The 26,567-nt window shown below is 43.9% G+C and overlaps 1 long non-coding RNA gene across 1 annotated transcript; it reads left to right on the top strand.

Moving 5' to 3' along the window:
* The first annotated feature begins 5,586 nt into the window (after positions 1–5,586).
* LOC139060437 (uncharacterized) lies at positions 5,587–19,419 on the top strand. Its single transcript, XR_011514811.1, has 3 exons — positions 5,587–5,936; positions 6,697–6,808; positions 18,419–19,419. It is a non-coding gene; the product is annotated as an uncharacterized lncRNA (long non-coding RNA).
* Positions 19,420–26,567: the final 7,148 nt, after the last annotated feature.

Below are 26,567 nucleotides of genomic sequence, written 5' to 3'. Positions count from 1 at the left end.
AGATCTTGCATTACATATGGGCAGTGAGGATCTCAGTTGCTGTTTCCTAAATAAACCTTTACTTGCGAGGCTGTCGTTTGGTTTACACACACAACCAGGAAAGAAAGAGCGATATCGGAACGCGCGTCTCATTTTTCATGTTATTGTAGCCGTGGTTGTAGGTGACTGAGTAGCCTTATCAATATACAGATTAAACTTTTTTTCGAGTCGGCCGGCAACGTCTGTCGTCCACAAAACCGAATAATCCTTTGGTAAAATGAAGTGAAAGTACAGAATTTAATGTATTAAACAGTTGCAAGCATGATACCCATATTTCGTACTTGTTGGTTCCAAATGTTCTTGCTGTTCAGATTGGTTTACCGTAGGGCATTTATTTTTGCAGTAGTGAAGCGGTGCGTCACGTTCGTGGAGAAAAATAATGCATCAGTTCTAATAGCTTCATGACTTTCATGCATTTGCTTGAGTAACTAGCAGTGTGATCACTTCTAGAGCATAAATGAACCCACAAATGTTCTCATTTGTGATCTTAATAGTACTTGCGCTGTTGACATGCATTGTAGTTAGGCAGACATCAATTTTATGGGCAATAGCAATATTTATTTAACATGCTGCTTAAGCACCCTAGAATAGACAGTGTACATTTGCATGTGTTCTGTAGTCGCAAATCATTACAACATATATGTCACACCTTTTTGCATTTCATATTGCAAAACTTTGCTTTTTCAATTTCTGATTCAGTCAAAATTTCTGTTCCAGACATGCAGTAATGAGGACGGCACCAGTATAAAGCAACACACTCCACGCACTAAACAGAAGCTGCTGCCTGCTACGACAAGGTCATTGTGTGGACATTGGCTACTACTACAAGGTAAACAACATATGGTTCAGAAATAAATATGTTTGATCTATGCTGTATTGGCTTGCCGTTTGCAGCAGATATGAATGTTTGTTCATATATATGGTTCAGTATAATTGGTTCGAACATATAAAACCCACATAAATTTGGCTAATCTGTGCTATATCTCACGTGTCACCGTTTTGCCCCAACAGAGTCTATGCCAAGCACATCTTGGTCATCACAGGAGCTCCTATCTGCACCAACAGGAAGGGGCTGGAGCCGAATTTGCAAGGCTTTTACACCAAGAACAAAGAAGCACATGCACAAGAATATGGATGAGATATCAAGTCTGCAAAGGACTGTGTTAAGACTGCAAAGAGCTTCAGCCACCATTCCACCAGCACGGACATTTGGCTGAGTCATCCAAGTAACTCAAAAAGGACTTTCTAGAAATTCTTCATCTTCAGATGCACCTGCAACATCTGACCAAGCACGGACGACGCTGGCCAAAAGATTGAGTTTCATCAGTTCGTCCTTAATCAGCTTCCAAGCCATGTTAATTCCGTTTGTGCGAAGTGTAATTTTTCTTCTATAAATGCAAGCTTTCTCATTGCCCATTTTTGTTAGAGGTTATTCATCCTCATCCAAATATAAAGGTCAACCTTTATATTTGGATATTTCGCTGATACTTAATACCAGTCACTGTCTAGCAGCCTAACATATCTGTAGCAGTATCTTCTAGTGTATGTTGTCATGCGCAATTACTCTCCTGAAATAGCTGATGCAGCATCGGCATGCGTCTTGCATTAACCTATGCACATGTGCTATGCACCATTTTACTTTTCTTGGTGTTTTTAGCCTTCAATGCTTGCAGAGCAGAGTGGCTTCTCTCTTGAATGCAAGCTTTCTCATTTTCCATATTCCTAGTCTCGTTGATGATTGCTCCTCTTCCTTGATAGCCTGGGTCTTTGTGCAAGCTACAGTGAAGTGATTGATTGCAGAATCTGGTTTTGCTGCCACACTTGGTTGTGGTAACTGTGTTACAGATGTGGGGGCCTGGTCAGTTGCATTGGTAAGCAGTCCCTCGAGGTAAGCATTTGCTCCTGCAGTCCGCAAAGCGACATAGACTCCCAGTATACACACACCGTAACTGGTGCGCCCCGTTCGTTCTGGCCTGCTGCAGCCATGGGCAAATTGTGCTTGTGGCCTACCTCGGCCATGATTTGCTCAAAACGGAGACCAGCATATGTGCTTACATGGTTCGAAGTGTATGAAGTTGATAGCCGTATGGGTGGAAAGGCCCGCAAGAATGGCTGCCGAAGGTGATGCCCACAAAAGCGACTTGTCCACATTGCGACAAAGTGGGACACAAAGTGTGAGCCACACATAGCGGCCCCCGAAAGAAAATAAATGTGCAGGTTGGAAAGGAGTTAACGCTAAAATGCCGGGTAGTCCATGTTGCTGTGTTGGTTGCGGCAGCAGATGCCTGCGTCACCTGATTGCTTCGCAATGGAAGTTGCTCATCTTCAACGGCAACTGTTGGTTCAAACAGGTGCAAGGCTCTGTCCAATCTGTTTGTACCGCAGGTTGTCGCTCGTTACCAGACCACCACATGTGACAAAGGCAAGCATTATGCCTGTAAGATGGTACGTAGCCAATGTATAATGTATTGTCAACCTCAAGCGGTGACTGATTGCCGTTTAATTTTGCTGTTATGTCACTTGGTTACGGTCGCAGTTTTATGTTTTTCGAATATTGCTGCCTGGTCGGTTGCACTGGGAAGCAGCCTCTCGAAGTAAGAATTTGATCCTGCAGTCTGCACAGCGACATAGACTCCCAATTTACGCACACCGTGATTCGTGCTCCCCGTTCACCCTTTCCTGCTGCAGCCATGGGCAAATTGTGCCTCTGGCCTTTCTCGGCCGCGATTAGGCATGAACGGAGACCAGCATAAGTGCTTACATGGTCGGACGTGTATGAAGTTGGGTGGAAAGGCCCGCAAAAGTGGCCGATGAAGGTGATGCCCACGAAAGCGACTTGTCCATATTGAGACAATGTGGGACACCAAGTGTGAGCCACACATTAGCGGCCTCCAAAAGAAAAGAAACATGCAGGCTGGAAAGGAGTCAATGCTAAAATGATGGGTAGTCCATGTCGCTGTGTAGGCTGCGGCAGCAGATGCCTGCGTCACCCGACTGCTTTGCACTGCAAGTTGCTCATCTTTAACAGCGACTGTCGCCGCAAACAGGTGGGACACTCTGTCCAATCTGTTTCTGCTGCTGGTTGTTGCTCGTTAGTAGACCACCACGTGCGACGAAGTCGGGCACTACGCCTGTAGGTAGGCAGCTCAATGTACCCTAAGAGACCCGTGTATGTGAATGCTCACTGTTGCCATATGGTTCGTCGCCAATGTATGATGTATTGTCTGAACCTCATGCGGTGACTGATTGCTGTTTAATTTTGCTGTTATGTCACTTGATTATGGTCGCAGTGTTATGTTTTTCGAATATTGCGGCCTGGTCGGTTGAACTGGGAAGCAGCCTCTCGAAGTAAGAATTTGATCCTGCAGTCTGCACAGCGACATAGACTCCCAATTTACGCACACCGTGATTCGTGCTCCCCATTCACCCTTTCCTGCTGCAGCCATGGGCAAATTGTGCCTCTGGCCTTTCTCGGCCGCGATTAGGCATGAACAGAGACCAGCATAAGTGCTTACATGGTCGGACCTGTATGAAGTTGGGTGGAAAGGCCCGCAAAAGTGGCTGATGAAGGTGATGCCCACGAAAGCGACTTGTCCATATTGAGACAATGTGGGACACCAAGTGTGAGCCACACATTAGCGGCCTCCAAAAGAAAGAAACATGCAGGCTGGAAAGGTGTCAATGCTAAAATGATGGGTAGTCCATGTCACTGTGTAGGCTGCGGCAGCAGATGCCTGCGTCACCCGACTGCTTTGCACTGCAAATTGCTCATCTTTAACAGCGACTGTCGCCGCAAACAGGTGGGACACTCTGTCCAATCTGTTTCTGCTGCTGGTTGTTGCTCGTTAGTAGACCACCACGTGCGACGAAGTCGGGCACTACGCCTGTAGGTAGGCAGCTCAATGTACCCTAAGAGACCCGTGTATGTGAATGCTCACTGTTGCCATATAGTTCGTCGCCAATGTATAACGTATTGTCTGAACCTCATGCGGTGACTGATTGCTGTTTAATTTTGCTGTTATGTCACTTGGTTATGGTCGCAGTGTTATGTTTTTAGAATATTGCGGCCTGGTCGGTTGCACTGGGAAGCAGTCTCTCGAAGTAAGCATTCGCTCCTGCAGCCTGCACAGCGACATAGACTCCCAATTTTCATGCACCGTGATTCGTGCTCCCCGTTCGCGCTTTCCTGCTGCAGCAATGGGCATATTGTGCCTCTGGCCTTTCTCGGCCGCGATTAGGCATGAACGGAGACCAGCATACGTGCTTACATAGTCCGATGCGTATGAAGTTGATAGCTACATGGGTGGAAAGGCCCGCAAAAGTAGCTGATGGAGGCGATGCCCACGAAAGCGACTTGTCCATAGCGAGACAATGTGAGACACCAAGTGTGAGCCACACATTAGCGGCCCCCGAAAGAAAAGAAACGTGCAGGTTGGAAAGGAGTGAACGGCTAAAATCTGGGGTAGCCCATGTCGCTGTGTAGGCTGCGGCAGCAGATGCCTGCGTCTCCCGATTGCTTCGCAATGCAATTTGGGCATTTTTAACGGCGACTGTCGCTGCAAATAAGTGGCACACTCTGTCCAATATGTTTCCGCTGCTGGTTCTTGCTCGTTAACCTGACCACCACGTGCGACGACGACGGTGAGCCGTTTACGAGCTCGCGTCAATGATTCCAGCGTATCTCGACATGCAAATTTTATTTCTGCTATTGCACGAGGATGTACACTGCTTGTCTTCTGCCAATAAAGTCGCGCGTTCTGTTCACTCACTTGTGGCTTGTTTGTATGGGCGTCAGTAGAGGCTCTTGGCAATTAGAACGCACCAGCTAAGCGGCAGCGAAGGCATTGAGGCATGCCGCATAGCCTGCAGGGCAAGCACGGCACGTACCAGCGTACGCGACCGGCAAAAAACGGCCATATTGAATTTTGCGCTAAAAAAAAAAAGTTTGCACTTCCGCTTCCGGATTGAGCAACGTCATCTGGCGTCCCCGAAAGTTAGTTCCATGCGTTGCCGCTGCTTATTTTCGAACCACTGCCAAAGGTACAGTTTCCCTTCTCTAAAGTTGTTCTTTATTCTATGGCTACAGTTGATGTTGACGACAGCAGAAAGTTATTTAAAACGAAGTGACAACGCACGTAGCACGGGCAGGAACTCGTAACGTCATGAAAAAACTTCAATACAGCCGACTTGCAATGCGGATCTCGGAGGCCATACTTTTGCTGGCTGCATACGGCAGAAGTTGTTCAAAATCGAAAATACGCCATAAAATTTTTTTTCTACAGTGAATGAAGTATAGCGTGCAATATAGACGCTTCAATGTTTTTTTTGTCTCGCAACTATACGTAGTTGGGCGCAATACGGCACACAATGAGTGCGTACTGGTTAATATTAAGGCATCACGGGGGCCACACGACCGCACAGGTCACAAATGACGCTCGCCCCATGCGATCGGTTGGTGGCGCAACCCACCACCCTGTTTCAAAGGAGACGCTCATAGCATTCATTCGTCTACACTGCTCTCTATTTTGCAACTGCCGGTCGCCGGTCGTTTGCGCGAGCTGTTGTGACGTGTTTTGTCTAATCGTGTGGTTTTGTGTTTGGTGTAACGAAATGTGACTTAGTTCGCGAACACAGAAGTGCCAGAAGATAGCTTGTGTCTCTCTGAAGACTCGCCATATGCATGGCGTGCCAGGCAAATGGGGACCAACGATTTCCATGCCCTGGAGTGCGTTCTCTTTTGTGTCTCGTTGTGGGAAGTTCGCTGGACGTCGCAAAGAAATGATGTGTATTATTAGCGCGCCTCAGCTCGTCCACTACGTAACGGCGTGTAAGCTGGGTGTCGACGCAGCACCGGCAACTTGGAGAGCGCTTTTCGACCGCGTCGTACCATTCAAAAGGTAAGTAATCGTGCTTGCTAACTACACGTGTATTGTGCGTGCTTCTCGTGTGTGCACAGAGTGCACGAGCGTAAAATAGAACCAATAGAACTGCCACGGCAACAGCCGTGCTGATGCTTGCTGAGCACTGGTTGTCAGTATTTAGCTAGGCAAGTTTATTGTCTTAATGCGAAATTTAAAATAATTATAAGCGTTTTCTTCCGTTGAGAAGTATTACGTTCGGAAATAATCGTGTTCATCATGTGCGCCCGTGCGTGGGCTCCCGCTTTTCTGCTTAAGTTGCATAACAACGCTCATCTGCATCTTAACAGGTTCTAACTGCAATGACGTTTCCTCGCGTATAAATTCTTCTACGTTGTAAATAATCTCTGCTTACGCGGTTCTGAATTTACGAGCAGTTTAAAAAAAAAAACCGTAAGCAGTCAAAGCTTGCAACTGGTACAGCTTACTAAAATTTTTTAAGACAAGATGTGTTGACATAACTTATGTGTAACTAAACATGACACGAGACAGTTGCTTAAACTAAGTCATGAAAAAATTGAATTGGGATCTAAACAAAGATTTCTTTGTAATGTGTTGCTGCTGTGTGTGTGTTAAAAATTTTACGGCGATGAAGGGGCCCCTCTGTTGCCACCCTTCATTATTGCAAACATTATTTTAGTGACTATTTTTAGATGCTCCTTGCATGTGTTCACACTGTGACAGCGTTAATGTGCCACTGCTATAAATTAACTGCGAACTTTCCGAACTTATTTTGTAGTGGCGAGGCCGTAACCGACACCAGTGTCCACATAATGGAGGAGCCAGCAGAAATGCAGGGAAACCTTGGATGACTGCCATAGCGCAGTGTGTAATCTGATTGCTTGGTTCAGGTATGTATGATGTGTATGTGTTCCAAAGAGTAGGACCTCGGTATCATTCGTGAATAAGTTTATCAACATATTACTCAACACAGCTTACTAAGTAGGCTAAGTATTTTTGCAACTTGCTGTTTATTTGTTTTCATAGCTGTTATGCACATATTGTTTTCTACATGAAACTAGATCTAACATGTCCTGATGTTAAGTGTTCTTTCTTGCATCAATTGCTTGGATGCAATTCAAATTTCATTTTTGTTTGACAGAATAGTTTGTGCGGAAACCCGCAAGGTGGAGAGAAGTAATTAACAAAGGGAAAATCAGACATCCACCCATTCGTTGCGATTGCTACAAAAATAAACCTGTACGGGTTCCTCGAAAGATAAGCCTCGAAGTTCAAGAAAAATTCGTCATGGTCCGGGACTTGAACCTGGGACCACTGCCTTTCCGGGGCAGCCGCTCTACCATCTAAGCTAACCAGGCGGCTAGCAAATGGTAGGGCGAAGTCAAATTTGTCAACAGCTGACAAATTCTGTCCGATTTTCCCTTTATTATTTTTGAAAGAGCGTAGGTTTGGGCATGTTGGTATTTCATAACTTTTAGGTTTTTGGCGCACAAAAAGGGGTGAGAGACAGAGGTACGACGCGAACACAGCGCTAACTTCCAGCAATTGTTTTATTCTACGAAGCGGTACACATATATATAGGTAACAGACAACAGCGTACGTATGCGCATATGTACTGGTTTCTAATCAAATGAGACAACAACAATACATGTGTAATGGAAAGTTAAGATGATATCGAAGATGAAAAAGCGACCATGCATAGCCAAAAAATTTTTTGTAATTGCAAGATTAAAATGCCATCTCCGTCAAGCCACCCTCTGTGACGTTTGAAAAATCTAATTCTTTTTTTGAAAGATCAATTTAAGGGGCGTGCTAACACAGATTATTGAAGTGGCGAAGATCGCTAGTTTGGGGAATGCTCGTGTTAGCGCACCTTCATTCGATCTTTCAAAAAAAGAATTAGATTTTTTGAACGTGTCACAGAGGGTGGCTTGATGGAGATGGCATTTTAATCTTGCAATTACACAATTTTTTTGGCTATGCATGGTCGCTTTTTCATCTTCGATATCATCTTAACTTTCCATTACACATGTCTCGTTGCTGTCTCATTTGATTAGAAACCAGTGCATAGGCGCATGCTTATACTGTTGTCTGTTACCCATAAATTTGTGTACCACTTTGTAGAATAAAATAATTGCTGGAAGTTAGCGCTGTGTCCGTGTCGTACCTCTGTCTCTCGTCCCTTTTTGTGCGCTAAAAGCCTAAAAGTTATTATTTTTGCTTAGTACACGGTGTATTTCTCACTTTTTATTTTGGCTTTATTGTTTTGAAACTGTTTCCTATGCTGCAGCTTCTATTTCCATCTTCTTTTCTGTTTATTCTACACGCTTGTGCAGTTTCTGCGCACATAAGAATTCAAAGTGTAGTGGGCCAACTATGTTGCATGTCTAAGCACATGGCGTGCTTACCATTGTTTAACATTCATATTTGCAATTATTTATCTCTTGTTCCCAGAATAACTCCCACTGGCAAATACAAATTTGATGAGCCTGAACTTTTTGAAATGATACATGAAGGTCATTATTCACTGTGCTGCAGTTACTGCTCTAACATATGGGTAACAGCACAAACATGATCGCAAGAAGGGGGACACATACACACAGTGCTGGCAAACAACTGGTTTTATTGGCAAGGATAGCAACCTTATATATGCCAGTGAAGCAAAGGAAATGAATGGGAAAACATGTCAAGGGTGATAGCATGCTAACCACGCAAGCAGAATAGAGCCAACCAAGCGCGACAATATGCAAACAATTATTTTTCTTTGCCCTCTGAAGCCCCGATAGCCACATGCAGAAGATCAAATTCAGCATCAAAGAGAGCAAGAGAAGGGGTGCTGAAGCACCTGCTACCAAATTTACTAATGTGGTAAGCTTCTAAACTGATGCGTGCGGTCTTGTCACTGCCCTTTCCTAGAATCGTCTCTTTCAACCAGGCCACCCAATCCGTATACTTGCTGACATTCGCAACTAAATGTGCATATTTATCATCTAGTTGTTTCTTTTTTTCACTTTTTGAGCGTGTTCCCCTAAACGGTCATTGACACAGTGACCAGTTTCGCCGACGTAAACCATCCCACATGACATGGGGATGCAATACACCACTCCAGAGGAACATTTTACTAACGGCGGTTGGTGGTTCTTCTGGCATCCACGTTTTCTGGCATTACAGATATGTGGCCACAACTTTCCCAGCTTAATTGGGGCAGAGAAGCAAATTGGCACACCGTGCCTACTTGCCACCTTCTTAAGATTGTGGGAAAATTTATGGATGTAAGGGACCACCTCTGTCTTACGTGCCTTCCATTGATCCTCAGCCATTGTACTTCCTGATCCTCACTTAAATTTTGGAAGTAGGATATCAGAAACGGCAGTCAAGACCAAGACAGGGAACCTGCAGCCAAAGGCGGCTTGCCTGATTATTAAACGTGGTCTTAATCTCATGTGGGCACAATTTTTGGAGAGCTGATGCCATACAGAACACCGCTATACCTCTTTTAATTGTCTTGGAGTGTGCCGAGTCAAAGGGCAGCAACTCCTTCTTAGCTCGTTGGTAGTAGCCCCAGCAAACATGTCCATCACAGAACCTGATTTCTAGGTCTAAAAACTGTAAACTTGGAAGGTACGGGAGTTCATGGGTGAAACGCAACCAATGTCCATGTTTGATAAAAATAGGAAATATTTTGCCTAATGTAGAGGGGTAGGAGAAGGTAGGCTTTTTTAAAAGCACTAAAACATTCTCAATATACCTACAAAATTTTAAAACCGGCATCCATTAAACATCTGTTACAGTGCATTTTCCATCTTGGCCAGAAAAATGTCAGAAAGAATAGGGGCTACGCACGAGCCTATGCAGATGCCATCACGCTGCAGAAATGACTACTCGTCAAATACAATAAATGCAGTTAATTTAGGGAAAATGAGGTATCCAGCAAATCGTAGCAATTGCTACAAAGGAAACCCATGCGGGTTCCTTAAAGAAAAGCCTCGCAGTTGAAGAAAAATTCGTCCTAGTCCGGGACTCGAACCCAGGACCACTGCCTTTCCAGGGCAGCCACTCTACCAGCTGAGCTAACCCGGTGGCTAGCAGGTGGTAGGGTAGCAGATGTCAATCGTAGCAATTAATTGCTACGATTGACATCTGCTATTCTACTGATTGGGTGGATGTCTAATTTCTAATTTTCCCATTATTAATTACTTATCTCCACCTTGCGGGTTTCCGCAGAACTATTACCACAATAGAAGTAGAGTTCAAATGAAACTGCAATAATGATAGAAAGTTATGAACAGACAAACCGACAGTGTTCTGGAAGGATACGTCGCCATTTTCAATGCAGTCTTTGACACACGCTAGCAGTTGATTCTGCGGAACAGAATGAAACAAGTCCTGCACGTCTGCTGAAAAACCGAAACCAACATGATCATTTCCCTCTAAAATCTACTACTGCGACTGATTGCTTTAGAAGAAATGGGTCGTTCAAAGCTAGCGTCTTGAGCTTCTTAGCAAAAACTGGCAAACACACTTCTGCCACGATCCCACTTCACTAACAATAGTGCTAAACGGAACTTCGGGCTTATGTGTCTTGGCTGTCAAAAACCCCCTCAAACTGTTCCCTCTGCTGTTAGATATGTCCCTGGCAAACCTTTTGAGGTCTAATTGCTTACAAAACTCAACAAACTTGGTTTTTACTTGCACTTCACTTTTCTCTCCAGGGTCAAAGTTCTTATTAGCCGCTACCAAACCTTTTTCATTGCAAATTCCCTTGGGTAAAACAATGAACCCACCCTGTTTGTCAGCTTGCATAAGCATCAGGTTGTTAATCTTAAAGAAAGTACGGTACTAGTCCGGGGTTTTCGGAGCAAATTTTCGCAGGCAGTCAGTACCTTCAAGAAGGCAGCTGTCCCGATTATCATCTTTTCCTGAGTGGCCACTTTTCGATTCATTGCAGTGATATCATGCACAGGAACATCAGCTTGGACCCCAAATTTGGATCCTTTTTGCAGATGTTGCATAATCTTCTCTGGTATATGGACGTCTCCCGTGACGCTGACATTGGCTAAGACGCAACTGGCTAAGGCGATCGGTCTGTAGGAAGAGAGCTCGTTAGGATATTTCCCCGGTTTAAGCAGGCCTACAACGCGACTGCATTTCCAAGAATCTGGAACATTTCCTGTCTCCCACATTATACTATAATAAGATAGAAGAAGACGTCATGATTCGATGCCAAGATGGGTAACGTCGGCACCAGGACCAGACGGAATCACGTACGTTACCCAAGGGAATTTACAATAAACAATTTGTGGTAGTGGCTAATAAGAACTGTGTCCCTGGAGAGAAAAGTTAAGTGCAAGGAAAAATTAAGTTCGTTGAGTTTTGTAAGCAATTATACCTTGGAAAGTTTGCCAGGGACATATCTAACAGCAGAGGGAACAGTTTGAGAGGGATTTTCAGAGCCAAGACACATAAGCCCAAAGTTCCGTTTAGCACTATTGTTAGTGAACAGGGATCGTGGCAGAAGTGTGTTAGCCAGTTTTTGCTAAAGAAGCTCAATGCGCTAGCTTTAAACGACCCATTACTTTTAAAGAAATCAGTCGCAGTAGTACAGTTTTTAAAGGGAAATGATCATGTTGGCTACGGTTTTTCGGAAGACGTGCAGGAGTTGTTTTATTCTGTTCCACAGAATCAACTGCTAGCATGTGACAAAGAGTGCATAGAAGATAACGGCGACGTATCCTTCCAGAACACCGTTGGTTTGGCCGTTCATAATTTTCTATCTTTATTCAGTTTTATTTGAACTCGACTTTTATTGTATTTGACAAGCAGCTGTTTTTGCAGTGCGATGGCATCTGCATAGGGTCTTGCGTAGCCCCTATTCTTTGTGACATCTTTCAGGTCAAGGTGGACAACACACTGGAACAAGTGTTTAATGGGGGGCCAGTTTTAAAAAATTTTACTCATGTTGACACTTATTTGGTGCTTTCATAAACAGCAGCCCACCTTCACCTACCCCTCTACAGTAGGCAAAGTGTTATCTATATTTAGCAAACATGGACGTGAGTTGCCTTTCATCCTTGAGCTCCCGGACCTTTCAATTTTAGGTCTTATACCTAAAAATCACGTTCAGTGATGGACATGTTGGCTGGGCCTCCAACCCACGGGCTAAGGAATTGCTGCCCTTTCACTCGGCACACTCGAAGACAATTAAGAGACGTATACAGGCGTTGTGTAAGGAATAGGCTCTCCAAAGATCGTGCCCACATCAGATTAAGCTCAGTTTTCATAATCAGGTAAGCTGTCTTTTAGCTGCAGGGTTCCCCATCTCGGTCTTGAGTGCCATTTTAAAAGTCCTCCTTGAAAAGTTCAAGTGTGGATGTGGAAGTACAATGGTTGAGGATCAACTGAAGGCACCTAAGGCAGAGGTGGTCCCTTACATCCGCAAACTTTCCCACAATCTTAAGGTGGCAAGTAGGCATTGTGTGCCAATTTGTTTCTATGCCCGAAATAAACTGGGAAAGTTGTGTCAATGTATATGTAATGCCAGAAGAACCACCAACCGCCGTTAGTAAAATGTTCCACTGGAGTGGTGTATTGCATCCCCATGTCATGTGGGATGTTTTCTGTCCGTGAAATTGCTCGCTGTATCAATGACCGTTCAGGGGAACGCCCGCAAAAACTGAAAAAAAAACACTAGATGAGAAATATGCACATTTAGTTGCACACGTTAGCAAGTATACGGATTGGGTGGCCTGGTTGAAAGAGACGATTCTAGGAAAGGGCAGTGACAAGACTGCGCGCATCAGTTTAAAAGCCTTACACATTGGAAATTTCGGTAGCAGGTGCTTTAGCATCCCTTCTCTTGCTCTCTTTGATGCTGAATCTGATCTTCTGGGTGCAGCTATCGGGGCTTCAGATTGCAAAGGAAAAGAAAAATAATTGTTTGCGTTTTGTTGTGTTTGGTTGGCTTCATTGCGCTTGTGAACTTAGCACGCTGTCCCCCTCGACATGATTTTCCCTTTCATTTCCCTTGCTTCACTCTGGCATATACAGGGTGTCCCGCATAACGTGAGCCAAGAATTTAAAAATGAAAGGCGCGTTTGAAGGGAAATGAACGAAACCCATATTCGCAATAGCCAATAGTAACTCAGACAATTTTTTTGTTTTCCCCATAACTTGCTAATTAAATAAGTTTAATTACAGAACTTTTAGTTATTGGCTGAGGACCCCAAGTATGGTACGCAGATTTGTAGAGCACCTTCAGAAACCACCGATCGAGTTCTTTCCTTTACTAAATGTCTCATGTAGTCCTTTTTTCCGGGTTGCAAAGAAAGCCCATGAAATATTAAGAAGGCCACGTGATAGAGCATAGTGGTATTGTGCTGCTCTCAAGCGTGTGTTCGGTGAACAAGGTTGGCTGCATCATGACTGGTGACGAGAAAGTGGCAGGGCATTCTTTATCTCATTGGCACTGCTCCGCCAGCAGCATGCATTTTCGCCATCATCCGACAGGAGCTGACCTTGTTCATCGAAGGCACGCTTGAGAGGAGCACAATACCACTGCGCAAGCACTCTGTCACGTGCCTTGTTTCATATTTCGCGGGCTTTCTTTGCAACTCAGAAGAAATGACTATGTGAGACGTATCGTAAAGCAAACAACTCGATCGGTGGTTTCTGAACGGGCTCTACAAATCTGTGTGCCATACTTGGGGTCCTCAGCCAATAATTAAAGAGTTGGGTAATTAAATTTAATTAATTGGTGAGTTATGGGGAAAACAAAGGATTGTAGGAGTTACTGTAGGCTATTGCGAATAGTATGCATTCGGTTCAGTTCACTTCCAATGTGCCTTTCATTTTTTAAAAATTCTTGGCTCAAGTTATGTGAGACACCCTACAAAGTGTGCTGAGACATGCAAGGTGTGCTATCCTTGCCAATAAAATCAGTTGTTAGCACTGTGTGTACGTGTCGGCCTTCTTGTGGTCTGTTTGTGCTGTTACCCATATGTTCCGAGATGAACCAACTCTCCCAAAAGGAAGTATTGATGACGTTACTGCTGTACTGAGGTGTTTTCTAGTACGCTTGATTTTTTTCTCTCCCATTAAAAAAAAATTTGGCAAGCTATGCCCATTCATGCAAATAGGCATTGTAGCAGTTAAGAGTCTATGTCCAGTTACATTATTTTTCACCTTAAGTAAACACAGTATAGATCACATAGTTAGCTGATAGATCCGTGTATTGATGCTCAATCATTAAAGAACACTATTTCGTACATAGTGCTCAATTGTCTGGTTGCTTTTGCTGTAGCATTTGCTCGTTGTTGCTCACCAAATGAATTTAATTTCAACTCCACCACATAGAACATTCCGATTGGCACTTCTGTAATTTTAATAGTGATAATCAACCAACAAGCCCTAATTCAACAGCTGTCATGAATAATTTCTAATACTTTGGGTCCCTTTTCATGTGTTCTGTTTCGCACTTTGTATTTGGTCAGCACAGTGGGCATTCTTCTATTCAATCTGCTTGGTTCTGTTGAGGTCAGAATATCTTCAACCAGCAAGTCTAAATTATGATGCTCTCAGTAAAACTTCGATTACTGGGCAGATGAAAGCATTTTATCTCATTCTAAACGTATCTTTTTTGTAACCACCAGTGTCTAGAGCAAGCATCATATGCACAGCAACTCATAATAAGTTTTGAAGTTGGATGGGCGAGTATCTGTAGCTAAGTATACCTGTCCATATACTTTCTACATATTAGCTAGTGTTTTAGCCACACGAAACAGCCTATGTTGTGTTTGCTGAAGTCAAATTTATGGTTGATGCACCTGCTTTTTTTGTTGTGCACTTGCACTTCTGTGGTCTCTTAAGCACTGTAGTCGTGTGATAGCTGAAGTATTGCAGTAGTGTCGAAGTTAGCGTGCTACACTATGCCAACACATACCTATCACCGTATTCGTGCATTTTCTGAGAACCAGCTGTGTTCACTAGTTGAAATTTGTAGTGTCCTTATGAGTTTGCCGTTCAGTTCATGTAACTTTTCAGGACAGAATTTGCACAGGGAGGGAAGGGAGACCATACAACATGACTGCTGCTAACAACTGTCTCTTTAGTTTCATGGAAGGATTAAAAATAACAATATCACTGGATATGTGCTTATATTGTGCACAAGTTCTTTCAGAGGGAAGATGTAAGTTGTGATATAAAGGCATTAAACCACGATAAACAGTATTTGCATAAAAAGAAAGGTAAATATGTGCAGAATAATTTATGTTCCTTGTCATCTAGAAAGGACGCTTTTTTTGCATTGACAATGAGGGCCGGCTCACACGTTTTATTTATGTGGTATGCCTCACTGATTTCTCTCGTCAATTCTTCACCGTGGGTGGAAACAGATGAACAATCTTAATTTAGCCTGAGGCCCTATCGCGGCAATGCACGGCCTAGTTGGACGAGCATACTGGTGATTGTTTTGGCACACATTTGGCACATTTAGCTATGGCCAGTCTGCCCTGTGTACATTTGACCACATGTGAAAGGAATACAGTACACTGCCTCTCGCACACACTAGACAAACTTGCTTTAACCAAGCAAACCTCGTTTGCCTGCTCGCCTTTCTCAATTCACTTGTGTAGTGTTGTACATGTGTATACATATGTATGTGTGTACAAATGTGTATCCCTAGCAAGCAATCTACAAGCGAATTGAGAAAGGCACCCAGGCTAGGGAGGCTTGCTTAGTTTAAAGATACCACCAAATTTGTCTTGTGTTCGTTAGCAGTAGTGTAGTCTATTCCTTTGATCATCTGTATATTTGGTCAAATGTACATTGGGCAGACTAGCTGGTGCCTCAACATGCACCCAGGAGAGCACCATATGTCCCACATGACAATGCATTGACATGACTGATGCTATGCATCAGATTTAGATTGTTAATCTGTTTTGTTCACCTCTGGTAACTGAATGGCCAACAATAACAGTAAGGAATATCACTTAAATACTGGGACGTGTCAGTCCGCTCTCATTATGATTGCGTGAAAAAGAGGAACACTCTCTAAATGACACAGAATAGCAATCACTCTGTGCTTTCTAATTCTATTTGATATGCAACATTTGTCCTCATTCTAAAAGAATGTTTGTGCAGTACAAGTGCACATGCAGTGTAAATATTTTCTGTATTCCTTCCCATAAAATAAACATATAAACATTGAATTGGTAGCTTTTGTGCCCTGTGGTCTCTCTTCTGTTCCTTGTGTTGTACGCAAAAGTTAAACATGAACATGCACCAACTTTCTCAGTTACTCGTCAGTCAGTGTTGATAAACTCAAAATGTTTCCAGCCAGAACATTCTTACCATTTATGTCACATCCAATCAGTATAGTACTAGTCTGGCTTTTCATAAAGCATGCTAATGTACTTCTGCATTTATAGTTTATGTAATGATAGCCTAACACCACAAGCCAAGAGTTGTAGAGATACAAGCTGTATTTCGGCTATCACTAATTGCTTAGCGGGTGATCAGAGGCGGATACTAAGAGAGCTCTTCTGATTGGCTGGTACAAACCGTACAACACCACAGTAACTTTCTCTTGAGCGAGTTGGTCTTTGCTAAATGCCATGCTGTTGTAGTGCAACAAACTGCAAAAAGAAAGATACGAAAGGACAGAAAGAAGGGAAAGAAAGATGGCACTACACTCACCACTGTTTATTAGGCACAAAACTTGCTACATATATATTGCGCACACTCTTGACATCAGGGGCAGCAAAAAGAGCAAGTGACAGGTCATGTTGTTCGTGTGAAACCCAACATTTTCATTTCCACATCATATAAAAACATATGTTTGACTAACACATGCTTGACCACTGATCCGAATGTGATATGCCTCTAGTAGTTCCCGCGCGGTTTTATCTCTACTCTTACCTGGGATTCTCACCTCAGAAAAACGTGGCTTACAGGAGCACGATTTGCAATGTGCAGAGAGATGGGTGGTCATACCCTTTTCTAAATTGTTTTTGTTCCTTCATTCACACAATGGCCAATCTGCCCGACACAGGTTTTCCCATAACTTAGCGGTGTCTGGTAAACCACAGCAGTGGACCGCTTTTCCACATAGCTTTTTTGTCTAGTTTCAAGCATCATGTCCAGCAGCTTTTAAATTCCATATTTCCTCATTCGGTCATCACCTAGTGGCAGAAACCTCGCTGCAGCAACTCAGATGTAACAATAATCCGAAGGGGAGTGAGGGAAGTAAGCAAGATTCCCAAAGAAAGGCTCAGGTGGCACCTTATTACCACAGGGTGAGCCACAGCCTCAAGGCGGTGAACAGGTATGAGGTACCTGTTGTTTTCTTCCTCAAACAAGCTGTCTTGCCTATGTCCCCGAATCATAGAGTGTGCAGTGCAGACGTACATTCAAACATGCAAAGTGCTACGTGGAAAAGTGTTCCACTGCTGTGGTTTCCCAGATACCGCTAAGTTACAGGAAAACCTACATCGGGCAGACTGGCCATTGTGTGAACGACTGAATGAGGGAACATGCAAACAACTTAAAAGCGCATATGAACGCCCATTTTTTCTGCGTATTGTATACTGTGCTGCTGTACTGTAAGCCACGTTTTTCTGTGGTGAGAATCCTAGGTAAGAGTAGCGATAAAACTGCGCAGGGACTGCTAGAGGCATATCACATTCGTATAACTGGTCAAGCGTGTGTTAGTCAAACATCTGTTTTGTTATATGATGCAAAAAGAAATTGTTGGGTTTGACGCAAACAAGATGACCTGACACTTGCTCTTTTCTTCCCCTGATGTCGAGAGTGTGCGCATATATATGTAGCAAGTTTCGTGTCTAATAAACAGTTGAGTGTGGCGCCGTCTTTCCCTTTTTTCTGTCCTTTAGAACCTTTCTTTTTCCAGTTCTTTGTGCTGCAACACCATGCCGTACAACCTGTACCACTTTCTACGCTTCACAAAGCTGAAAGTCAACTTGGGCTCACTGAAACTGGTTATGTATTGCTTGTGTAGTCTCTTTAAAGATTGCTTTCAAACAGAGGTAAGCCATATAATTTTGTGTGGAGCCCCTACACTAATGCTACCAGCAGTTAGTGACATAAAACCAATGGCCGATTGCACAAACAATAAAAATTCATAAAAAAAGCTTGATGTCAGATTTCTCAGGTTCCTGTAAACAAAGCAAATTAGCTGCTTTAATGAGAAAGTTTGGCAGACTGGGTGGGAATAGAACCTGGGGTGTGAAACAAGGACACTTCTGTGATGCCACAATATCCATGTGCTTTTGGAAGTAACCGTTGCAGATGTAAACGCTACTGAGGGTGAGCTTTGTGTTGTGCCAAGAACTAGGCCCTTATATATCGCTTGTCAGTCCCTTTAAGGTGTGCCTACTGTGTGTGTCATATTGTGCACGTCACATTGCAGCCATCTGGTTCACTAAAGATGCTTTCACGTTCCCACACGTAAGCAGTCTTAACGTGCCTCTGCCCTTTTATTGCAGGTACACCTAGGAAATGTATACATTGATGAGGAGTGGCACCTGCTCTAGTGCCATGGCTAGGACTCCGTGTTCTGCAAAGAACTGGCGAAACTGGTGTGGGGAGTTCTGGCACTCAGGATAGGAGCATCACAGGGGCTCTTTGGTGGTGCCTTCTGAACGACCGCAATGTCATTGAGAAGCCGGCATTGAGCCTCCATAAATTGGAAGCTGTGGACAGTATCATCGACATTGTTTCAAATTTGTTTGTGTAATGTTTGTAACAATACACGTATAACAGTGAAATGATTAATTTTCCAGATGCACTTGATGCATATCTTTCGAGCTGTGGTGCCCCTGACAGTAGCCTAGCAGACATGCCTAGAGAAATTAAGTAAGCATGTAATTGCATACATGTGTACATGCAGTAAACCTCATTAATTTGAAGTCGTGGGGGCCATGCGAAATGTCAGGACTAAGCAAACGCAACTAAAATGGTTTAAAATATATATTTATGTTTTGGCTTCGCACGGGAGCCTTGTTCACAATGAAACCAGCAGCAGAGTAGGTAGCGTTCTTATCTGCAGCTCAAAACACGATTAAGGTACTTGGCATACATGGACATGGATGATTAGAGATTCAAGATAACGACATGTAAAATGATTTCATTCCTTAACAAACGAGCGATATTTTTCCTAGCTAATTGTGACGTAGTTGCACAGTGCTCGGCCAGGGCATTCGATGCAAAGTTTCGTTTCTAGACATCGTTCCTGTGCTGTTTGTCTTTTGTTGGAGTTACCGGTTTCTTCGGTGTAGACATACTGACAGTTCGCACACCCAAGGCCCTACACTACGCCTGGGAACTTGTTTTTTTCCGTACGGTCTTTCACATGCATGAGCTCGTGTTTAAATTTTGGAATGTGCACAGCCTCCACATCATATGACCACAACGCATGCAAGGGCCTTGCTTATGCAGGGGACATATGGTATTGAAGCCCATCTTTCGGGGGGGTCCAGGGTGGGTGGGTACTGCGCAAGCCAGCTGGCACCCTACTGTGTCAATGGAGAACTCAGGGTATCCACAAGCCATCAATTCCCAGTGCACAAATGAATTGTCTGCCATGTGGTCTTCTGCTGTTGTGCACACATTTTTCACCCAACAAAGGAGAGAGCAGACAACAGACCTTTTTTGCGAAGCAGGGTGCACCAGTGTGTAGTTGAGGTAGCGCCCCGTGTGAGTTAGCTTCCTAAACACCTCGAATAACAGGTTTGGCCCTTTACGTTGCACAAGGCTGTCCAAGAATGACAGTTGGCCTTAAGATTCCAATTCTATGGTGAACTTAATTGCTGCTTGCATTACTGTTTAAGTGAGCCGTGAAGAGGTGAACATTCTGTTGTTCCAAAACTCTGAAACAGTCGACATATCTGGAGAAGACCTTAGGTGTCGATTAAACGAATTAACCTTGAGTTAAACCTCGACCTCTGCACGGCTCACTTAAACAATATGCAAGGAAAATTAGGTTCACCATAGAAGTGGAATGTGAAGGTCAACTGCCATTTTTGGACACCCTTGTGCCACGTGAGGGGCCAAACCTGTTATTCGAGGTGTTTAGGAAGCTAACTCACACAGGGCGCTACCTCAACTACACATTGGTGCACCCTGCTTCGCAAAAGAGGTCTGTTGTCTGCTCTCTCTTTCGTTGGGTGAAAAATGTGTGCACAACAGCAGACCACATGGCAGACAATTCACTTGTGCTGTGGGAATTGATGGCTTGGGGATACCCTAAGTACTTCATTGACTCAGTAGGATGCCAACTGGCTCACGCAGTACCCACCCACCCTGGACCCCCCAAAAAAACGGGCTTCAATACCGTACATCCGTGGCATAAGCGAGACCCTTGCTCATGTGGAAGAGCACGGCAGGAAGAACAAATCCTGACAGGCTTGCCAACTGTCACGAATTTCAGTGCTCCAGGAATGGACAGAGACGCAATGAAAACATGTTGAATATTTTTCCCAAGACAACATAACCCAAAACAAATGGACAGCAAAGTAAATGCGCACAAAATAAACCCTGTACACAAAAGAGATATTCACAAAACTAGGTATATAATCAAAACAAATTAGATATTATCTGTATAATGTTTATAGTCTGACTGGCCAAGTGACATAGTCCCCAAGAATTGAATGTTCTGACTGTCAGAGTAGCAGTGAACGTCGGCATGGAGTGGTACAAGATGTCAGTCTGCGTAGTTCCAACACAGCGTAGACATAGACCTTCATTGTGAGTGACGAGGTTGTAGCCCCCTTACGAGACTTGCATTGCACAGGACGCAGTCTGGACTAGTCGGGCATTGTGTGGCTGACGTGGTCAGGTGATTGTGGCACTGGACAAGGCCGGTTACAGCAGTGTAGCGTTGGGCCGGGGTTGCAGAGCATAGTCATGGCGATGTAGTCAGGTCTTGGAAGCTGTTGTTGGCCAACTCTTGGATGTCCTCTCGTCTGTCCGTGGTCCCAAACTACTACTTCCCATCTCCAAAGCACAGCTAGAGATGCGACTGCTGTGCTTCTCATCCATGTCAGCAATGCGCGCTCCTTGATTTTCCTCCCCTTTTCCTTAAATTTTTCTTTGACACTTCACATGCTTCCTCACCTCATGTATCCATTCTCCATTTCACTGACCAATGTCGTCTGCTCCACATTATCGCACATGCTCTGCCGGTGACTCGTGACAGTGTGAAAAGGGAAAGCATGGCAGCAAACATATCCACATGTCAGTCAGCACTGTGTTTGTCTTTTGTTTTATCTCATCTGTTGGTACTGTTCCTTGCCAAGGTGGTTTGTATTGAACATATGAAAAGAGTGCAGTGCAAACCGGAAAAGAGATAGTACCCCGGCTTGAATGGAAGCATACTCCTTGACTTCAGTTGCCCAAATGGCCAGGAGTGTACACCTTAAGACACTAGTTTATGGCATTGTAGGTCTTGAAGGCCGTGGAATTGGCTAACATGGCTAACACTTTTCTGCATGCTTCACTTGATGATTCTCGTAAACCGCAAGTGTTCTCAGCATTATGTTCAAATGCCTTATGCCATTTTAATGTGATATTTAACATGCCGTCCTTCTCTGCTACTAGTGCACTTTTTATTTCGTTGCTTATATGTACCTTTTATTTACTTATTAGTTGTGTAATATCTGCAGTGTCATCGTCTTACAGCGACACTGTTACGAGGTGTTTCACAATGGTTACAGTCTATATTCTTTTTTTATTTATGTGCAATATATGCAGTGCCATTGAGGCTTCCAACATCTTATGTGATGCTGTTAAGAAAAGTTACACTGTGGATGCAGCTGCATTAAATGTAAATGCAATGCTGGTTCGGAGCCTTGAACTTGTTTTGAAACATAATTATCAACAATTATAAAATAAAAGTTACCTGCATATACCTTGTTTGAATACGTAGCTTATTTGCACGGTTTCTTAATAATTCATAATTTTTGTTGCTCGCGTTTTATTATACTGGCTTTGTGTTAAGTCAGCAAGGACCTTGTATGGCTGCTGCCGTAAAAGCAGATGCCAAGCTGCTGCTAGTCTGCATGCAGGCTATCACTAATACAACCAGCCTTGACCATGCTCGAGCGCAGCAGCACTTGCTGTGTATAAGCAAGGCTGTGAGCCAGCAATCAGGTCCCTTATTCCTCTAAAGGGTGTGAGAAATCTCTTATAACAATGTTGTCAGATTGGCACAGTAAAACTTCATTTGGGCCTAGTTGGTACATAATTCTGAACTTGATGTTACAGTGCAAACACCTAAGACGAACCACAAGAAGCGCCAGTGTGTATCGTGTCTTTTTGTGGTTTGTCTTAGGTGTTTGCGCTGTAACGTTAAGTTCAGATTGGCGCACTTCTCTGAAAGATTTTTTTTTTACTTTTTATCCTTCCCAAGATGTTGTGGAATGAAGCTTCCAAAAGTTGTCATCTCAACTAGTCCACATGTTCTTTTATGATGCGGTCTGCAGCACTGCCTGTTTTTTGCCTTTAATCGTCAGAAGTGAGCCCAGGCGGTGGTTCTGAGGCTCTGTAAGCCTTCTTGCACCAGCAGCATTGTCCAGGTGGAATATCAGTAAGGAAGCTTGGATGATGGCCATCAGAAGCCCACTTATCATAATTCTGCCACATTTGTTGGTTTTCTTCAGACTGCTTTTTTTTTTCAATGTTATTGTGTTAAGAAATTTAAGCGTGGTGTATGTTCGGAGCTAAGGACTTGATCCACCGGCTTCAAAGTTCCTAGAGTCAGTCTGTGCAAGGAATTGTGAGGCGGTGCTGCTATAAGGGCATTCACTTTCACCCGCTCTTAAAATCGGGGTGCAATACAATGAACATTTTACCATCCCTTACGACTCTCTCTTAGCCACTATGTTTGCCTTTCGGTAATATGGGGGAAAAAGCAAAGCTGAACTCTGCTTTATTTAGTCCACTCTGCCAGCTTGTCACAGTAAAAATGGCTCTGTTAGTGCCTACCAGAACTTTCATTCTCCTAATCATTTAATTTTTAAGTGCAATAAGTGTTTTGGCGTCTTCTCAACTTTTTGCTGCTTTAACTCTTGCACATGTCAATATCAATGAGAAATGATGTCCTCTTTACCTTTTGTAGTACCACAGTCTATATTTGTCAGAGAATGCACTGTTATAGCTATGTTATTTCTACAATGACTGTATTGCACCTTGTTTAGGCACTTGTGGCTGATTTCCATGTATTTTTTATGTACTTCATAAGGTCTTGGCTTAAACCTGCAGCTGGATGAGTTGCTTTCTATTCTTACTGTTTGGTTTGTGCTGATAACACATGGGCAAGAAATAATCAAAAACCAGTTGAGAGATTGTGCTTGCGTCGTCCATTTCTTCCTTGCCGCTGCTTATGCAATAAATTTATTTTCTACAAAGAACTACTTTGCTTACTTTTGTTTGGATCTTCTAGCTTGCAAACCAATATATTGTGTATTTCTCAGTGTGGAAAATCAATATTGAAAATTCTTAAATTGGCATACTAGCCGAGTCATGTGAACAGATACTCCCATATGTTGCTGTAAAACCTCCATGATCAAATTAAAAAAGTATTCCCATAGCTTCCTGCAAAAGCTCCGTGATGGATGTAAACACATGCTCCCATAATTCCCTTCATAAGCTCCTTGATGGAGGTAAACATATACTCCCATAGTTCTCTACAAAAGCTCCGCGATGGAGGTAAACACGTGCTCCCATAGTTCCCTGCAAAAGCTCTTCGATGGAGGTAAACATTTACTCCCATAGTTCCCTACAAAAGCTCCGCGATGGAGGTAAACGCGTGCTCCCATAGTTCCCTGCAAAAGCTCCGCGATGGAGGTAAACATATATTCCCATAGTTCCCCGCAGAAGCTCCGTGATGGAAGTAAACATATACTCCCATAAGTACCTCCACAACCTCCGCGATGGAGGTAAACATATACTCCCATAGTTCTCTACAAAAGCTCCGCGATGGAGGTAAACACGTGCTCCCATAGTTCCCTGCAAAAGCTCTTCGATGGAGGTAAACATTTACTCCCATAGTTCCCTACAAAAGCTCCGCGATGGAGGTAAACGCGTGCTCCCATAGTTCCCTGCAAAAGCTCCGCGATGGAGGTAAACATATATTCCCATAGTTCCCCGCAGAAGCTCCGTGATGGAAGTAAACATATACTCCCATAAGTACCTCCACAACCTCCGCGATGGAGGTAAACATATATTCCCATAGTTCCCTACAAAAGCTCCGCGATGGAGGTAAACACGTGCTCCCATAGTTCCCTGCAAAAGCTCCGCGATGGAGGTAAACATATATTCCCATAGTTCCCCGCAGAAGCTCCGTGATGGAAGTAAACATATACTCCCATAAGTACCTCCACAACCTCCGCGATGGAGGTAAACATATATTCCCATAGTTCCCCGCAGAAGCTCCGTGATGGAAGTAAACATATACTCCCATAAGTACCTCCACAACCTCCGTTCAGCAGCGGAGTAAATCTTTTACTCCGCCTACCCGGTGTAAATTTACCTCCCATCAGGGAATGCGCTAGAGGACAAGTCATTTACTCCCATCTCGGATAATTTTTGCTAACAGTGTATGCCTGCCGGCCGTATCGCTGTTACCGGAGCCGTCAGTGGACAACGCGCCGTCGTGAAGTGTTCTGTCACTTGCAGGGGCATAATTGTATTGACAGTGTTCACGTAAAGCGAAGCAGTGTTGTGCAGAGTTTTTATATTGCGTTTCTCGACGTGAATCTGAACTCAAGGTGGGGGGGGGGGGGGCTGGATCTGGGCGGAGCTTACGCGCCGCTCGACCGTTCGGATACACGCACGTTGGATCGGACGCCGAATCGTACCGTGTGTCCCCTGCTTAAAGCTCGCTCATGGTTCGGTGTTAGTCCCTGTATATTCTGTATAAATAAGGAAGCCTACCTATAGGCACTGTAAACCCAACAATTGGGGCCTAAATGCCTGCCCTCCTCCCAGCTACAGTTTCGTTTGAGCGACAAAGTCTGATTTCGAAGGCCGTGCTTTTGCAAACTGCATGCGACTGAAGCGGTTGCGAATCTTGAAGGCGACATCCGCTTCGTTTTTTTTATATATATAGTACATTTTCTTAAACTTCGTATAAAAAAGTGCATATTTATACAAAGTTAACACTTTTGGACTCGAGAAATTTGTTAAAGTGTCCCTACCGATTGTTGTTAGGAAAAAACACGTAATTTTCTCATTTACGACACATTTTTCTAAAAACCGCAGAGTGGCGCCACTGCAGTATTTGTTTGGTCGACATACCACGTTGGTTGTCGTTATAGTGCCTAGAATATACTGGCTAGTGTGCCGTCCACCAGCTCTTTTCAATGGCCGAGCGTGGCGTCGCCTGCAATGAATGCCCACGATGGCCGGTAGAGGTCGCTGCCACACGGGTGGGTGCAGACTGCGTGTGTCGTCTGCTTCGCATATCAGTTTCGCAGCTGTTGCGTCGGTTTCCGTGTTTGCGTTTTCAGTGTTATAGCAGCGTTGCGTGTTTGTCCTTGGTGTTGTCAAAGAGTGAGTGCGTGGCTGTTATGTTCGTGTGCCTGTCATTGCGAGATCTATGCGGCGGTGGTGAAAAAATGCCGAAGCTATAGAAACAGTGCGAGGAGAGGACCTGCTTTGTGCCGTTGTGTAGAAGCAGTTACCGCTCGAACAAAGGGCGTGTATCCTTGTTCACTCTACCATCTGATACGAAGCGGCAGCAGAATGGGCAAGAATGATCAGAAGAACGGGCAGAAGGCCGGCACCAACTGCTGCGGTTTGTGAAAAACATTTCGAAAACAGCATAGCCGAGCGCGCGTTCTCTATCACCGTGAATGATGTTGTCCACGAGATTCCCCGCGATAACACACGCCCACGGTGGAAGTATTCTTCCATCGTATGCTAAGCATTATGCTAAGCATTCAGCTTACTTTTCCTGAGTACCAGGGGAAAAAACAAGAAAAAATGAGCAGTAGTGCTTTGATCTACTATACTGCAGGTTATGTTGCACGAAAGATCACTGCCCAAAATTCTTGACCACATCGTGCAGGCTTCTTTTACGTAAGTAAAGCTGAAGCTAGAAACGACGCTGCTTCATTATTGTACTTCCCATTTTGACAATGGAGGCCTTGCTTGTCTATCTTAGCCAGACGTTGTCAACCGCTGTGAATGCCGTGGAAGATGCTTTTACTGTGTTCTTCAGCAGAAATTAACAAGGTACCAGTAGCGAGTCTAGCTGATTTTTCAGGTCAGCTGCAGACAGCTGGCATTTTCCCAACTAGGGTGACCAGAACGTGAAAAACCAGCTTTGAAAGCGCTTGCAAAGTTCTTTATTTTCTTGAGGTTTTGGGTTTTTTTTTGTAAAAGGCATCAACAAAGAGAGGGAAGCGCAAAGGCAACGGCAGAAGCTCCTTAAACTACGTCACTGCGCGATCTATTATCTTCATGTATGTGTACATTATTTCATCTAGGGCTGTCTTATATGCCTCCGTTTGACTGTTCTTACGCATGACTAAAATCTTTGTTACGCTTAAATGAAATATCTGTTTCCTATTTTTGTTCACGTATATCAAACATAAAAATAAATCTGCACGTATTTACCAGGTATTAAAAAAT

This window comes from Dermacentor albipictus, chromosome 5 (assembly GCF_038994185.2).
Source record: "Dermacentor albipictus isolate Rhodes 1998 colony chromosome 5, USDA_Dalb.pri_finalv2, whole genome shotgun sequence".
NCBI classification, from domain to species: Eukaryota; Metazoa; Arthropoda; class Arachnida; order Ixodida; family Ixodidae; genus Dermacentor; species Dermacentor albipictus.
This window is presented reverse-complemented; position numbering and strand designations above follow the sequence as displayed.